Raw genomic sequence first — 4,546 nt, 5'->3', positions numbered from 1 at the left:
AACTTCTTTTTACGCAGACATTGAATATGCTTTTCGGTTGTGTGTTTCAGTCTGCCCATACAATTTCCTTCTGCTCATCCTTGATGTTTGTCGGTGAGTAACATGGCGATGACGAGATCTTCTGGGTCTTTCTTTATCTTAACCTCTTTCAGCTTACTTTCGAATTTAGACACAATGATTTCACCAATAAACAAACTTATTTTCCCCCTATTTTGTGTGTTGCTGAATCAATGTTCTACTTTAGTTAATCAATTTTGCGCGTCACTTAATTCCTCTAAAACTACAACAGAGCAAGTCGCTGCAGTAAGGTATCCATAATGTACAGTCCCCGACCAGATAGCAATAATGGAGCCTTCTGATTCCCCGGGTGGTTCCAGTGTATAATATAACTGCCTGCGTAGACCCCCTGCAGAGATGCTAGTGCATACAACTAATACGCTCAGTACACCAACAGGCGTCGTTCCAGCACGAGCGATGACTGGGGGGCCAGAGCCACCAGCAGGAGTCGAGGCAGCTGTTCGCGGATGCTGCGGTCCACCACTCGGCTGGTTACCTGCATGTGGCAAAATGGTGCAGTACAGTGCTTTAGTCATATTGAGCGTGTAAACATTCGGCTACCTTAGTGATGAACTTATTCGAACTTGCAGAAGCTTGGGGCTGTCTGCTAAAGGGAGCGTCGGTGATTCGTTTCATCGAACTGATCGCATAATTTAGAGCCGATCGAAGATTCATGCTCTAAATTGCACAGTATGGGCCTCAAAACTGTACATACCTTTGAAGAAGCTCTTAGCTGTACATCAGTACAGTGAGCGCTAGAGTCATGTAAGGGCAACGGGTGGTCATGTAAGAGCATTGCATTGGTTTTAGAGGAAGCTTAGCATCAATACTATTTTTTGTCATGTCATCAATGGGAAAATGCTGAGGGTTAGAACTTTTTTTTTTACCTGCAGGAGAAAATCAGCTGCCCGGTCTCCTTCCTTGCCCGGTTTTTTGAGGGCCAAGTCAGTCAGTCTTACTTCGTCCACGGTCAGACCTGTCACACGGGGTCCAGGCCACGTAAGCTGCGGGTAGGATGTGATCATAATGAGACCATAAATTTGTCTGACACGGAAAGCTTTGAAAGGAAATGTATACAATCAGTGTGCTGTACAAGTAATATGTGATGGGCATAATGCGACTAGCAGGATAATGTAAATATTTAGAAGTATGTGTACATGGAGTAATCATGACGGAATAGCGTATGACGCCATCGGGTGACGCCGCGTGCATGCTCGTTACGCGAAGGCGGCTTGACATGGTTAGTCAACCTTCCAACTCAAGTTTTTTTTTAAACCTCGTGAGTTCTTACGTTTGAACTACGTTGTACTGTATATTATGGTACACTATTCACCACAAAATTGAGCGGCCGTAGTCACTGCATCATACACCGTCGAAACCGCTTTTAGCGCAAATTACTACACAAGCACGGTCGTATCCAGGAATTATTCTCGGGAGCGGCATTGCGGAGACTTAGGACGGAAATTTCGAAGTATTTCTGATAATTTATTTCCATGTATGAATCAAACACATCACCGACTTACGATAATAAAAACATGTAATACGTATAGTTACACGCACATATAATATTATTACATATATGTAAGTAGCGCTGAGCCATATTTCGCTGCAGGGATAAATTGGGGAAGTGTCAGGATACCCTAACCCTCAGCCTGGGTTGCGGGCCTGCAATCGCGTAAACGTGTTGCAGAGGCTTTGTTCCGTCCATTCAAAAAAGCTTATCTCGAATTTTTGAACGATGAACGCCAGCATTGAGCATTGCGCTGCTGTTTATGCACTCTCAAAAAATTTATTATTTGTGGCTTGCACGCACTGCGCGGTCTGTGGCACGCTCTGTTGGCCATATATATTTTATTTTTGTGGCCTCTCAGCTGATTAAGAACATCAGGGAAGGTGTTTATTGCCGTTCTCAAAAAAAAAGTCACTGACGTCTATTAATGCTGGGCTAGCATTCGTGTAAAGAAAAGTGATGTTTTCTGCAATGGCAAATTAGCGGGAAAATGTGGCGTTAGGTAAATGAGGGATCAGCAGTGTTAAGTTATTGTGCGTGATGCAAGCCGAACGTGCTAAGGAAGCGGAAAGTTACGAAAGCGTAAAAAAAATACATTGTGCGGCTGAGTGCCAGATCGGATGTCTTCCTTACATTATTTCCCCTAGAATAAGATAATTACCCGCGTTTTGCGCGAAAGTGCCATTCTAAGAGAGTATATTATCAATTCAATGCAATCGGAGCGTTTAGATGCCATAAACTCGAGCACTGCCGCCCACCGCGTACGGGGGAAGCGTACCGACGACGACTCATTGACATGTTTTCCGCGGTTGAATGTCTCGAACACCAAGTTGAAGGATGGGCAAGCATAGTAGACAAAGTAGACGAAGTTACGTACTGATTCACCACAGTATTGACATGCCTAGAAGACTATACTTAACTTCAACATGCCTGTGCCTTAAGAGGGACACGTCACGAAGAACACCGCGTCAGCGAGTTCGGCGTGTGTCAGATACGAGGGATACAGTGAATACTGGACTTTTTATATAGAGATCGTCCTACACTCCTGCCTTGGGTAACGCGCACAATTCAACAGTAAGGTTTGCCCAATGTTGCAAACAGCTGCGATCGTGTTCCAAATGCTGCTTGTATTGCCTCAAATATTTCGTCGTGAGCGTGTCATACTTACTTTTAAATTACAACAATAAGTTTTAAGTATATTTGGGGCATTGGCGAAATGAGTTACTAGAGCGCTAGACATACAAGGACGGGAAAGCGGACGCAGAGAGTCACAAGAAAGATTGTGCACACTAAGGATGGCTTAACATGTTTTCCGGAATATAATTTTCGATAAATAAAATATTTTATTTTTATATTGATAAAAGGTGTTTTGCGGCTCTTGTAACGTTTTCTGAAGTTGCATTCTTAAGAAATCGTTCCATCATTCTGACTATAATTAGCATTGAATTCCCGTATTGAAAAGCGATAGCGAGAGAGCTTGCGGGAAAATTTTTCGAAGTACGCTTGAGAATTGAGATATATGACAAAGCATGGTGGAATCACTGTTCGCGAATAATCGCTTGCCATTGAAAATTTAAGATATTTTCTAGTCAATGATAAGTTACCGAAATAATAATTTAACAAAAATATCTGCAATGTAAAGCACGCGAACACGTTCGTTGAATGCAAAAAATAATCTGCTCTACAGTCACTATGGCCGATGTAGAGCGTGCCCATTCGCTGTACATAAAATTACCTGCAAAAAGTTGGCTGCATAAAAAATTTGCCGCACTCAAATGTTACGGCGCTTAATGTTTCTGCGTGTCTTCAGGGCAAGGCATCATACATTAAGCAAATTTCATACATTACACATAGGTTGGTAAAAGCAACTTATGATACATATGCACCGAAGGAAAATTTCGGAGCTACCGTTAATAACGATAACTGTTGCTCTGCCTGCCTTCAGGGCTCCATTTGGATACGGTATAATATAGGGGCGATGTAATTTAGAGAAGTTATGACAACGAGCTAGAAAACAAAGTCATTGCGGACGCCAATGTGCTAACTACTCCCACCGTAAACTGTGGCGCAACGGCTGTGGTGCAGCAACCTTTTGCAATTCTCTTTTCCCTCGGCAGGTTTCGTGCTTCAGTAATGAGGCGACTCGCTCGTCGCAATGCTCACGTTTGCTGTAGCAAGAGCAGACCCCTGGAAGTACAGCGGTGTCGAAGCGAAGGGCAGCGCCAACCTAGCCAATCCCTGTAGAGGAACTTTGAGGAGCAGCCGGGATCCGCAGCTATCGGCTGGGAGTTCCGCCCGTGTCCAGGATAATCCAGATACCAGTCCCCAGCCAAGAAGAGAACCTTTGCCCTTGCGTCCACCACTGGACTGCGCCGGCAGAAGCCATGGGTCCGGGAGCAGCGATCCAATTCGTTGGCCAATCTCTTTCAGCTGCTGCACCACGGTTTCGTTGCAGGATACACCGTCTGAATGAAAATGAAATGAAATTTAAATCAATTGAGTTCTTTTTATATAGTTTAGCTCAAATCTCGTGCGCCGGATTCTCCATCATCACGAGTAATTACATAATGAATACATAAGCTTATCCGCCGTGAAGCACGATACGATTGAAAAAATAAATACGATTGAAATTTATCAATCGTATTTATTTTTAGCATGGAATGTACTAGAAGATGTTACAGCTTTGCACTCTTCTTGTCATACTTAAACACGAACACCCCCCTCCTCTCACCCTCTGCTTAAAACTTATTTCTACTTCTTCCTAAGCTAGATCTAGACTTTCGATCAAGGACCAAACAGCAACAACGTAAGCGCTGATCGCTCGTCATAACCCACTGTAGCTCAGCGAAAATCCCAAGGCACGTTGCGCTGCGCACATAGTTGGAAAACTTAGTCTATCGTTGATGGAAATAAAGCCGAGCCCAAATTAAGACGAAAACATGGACTGGGCAACATGCTCGCTCTTTTCAGTTTCCCGGT

The 4,546-nt window shown here is 43.7% G+C and overlaps 1 long non-coding RNA gene across 1 annotated transcript; it reads right to left on the bottom strand.

Moving 5' to 3' along the window:
- Positions 1 to 442: 442 nt before the first annotated feature.
- On the bottom strand, positions 443 to 3,987 carry LOC125945443 (uncharacterized). Its single transcript, XR_007466895.1, has 3 exons — positions 3,731 to 3,987; positions 945 to 1,061; positions 443 to 553 (listed from the first exon to the last, which is right to left on the bottom strand). It is a non-coding gene; the product is annotated as an uncharacterized LOC125945443 (long non-coding RNA).
- Between the last annotated feature and the right edge of the window lie 559 nt (positions 3,988 to 4,546).

Source organism: Dermacentor silvarum, chromosome 5 (genome assembly GCF_013339745.2).
Source record: "Dermacentor silvarum isolate Dsil-2018 chromosome 5, BIME_Dsil_1.4, whole genome shotgun sequence".
Taxonomy (NCBI): domain Eukaryota; kingdom Metazoa; phylum Arthropoda; class Arachnida; order Ixodida; family Ixodidae; genus Dermacentor; species Dermacentor silvarum.
Note: the sequence above shows the minus strand (reverse complement) of the source record. Positions and strands in the feature narration are given on the sequence as shown.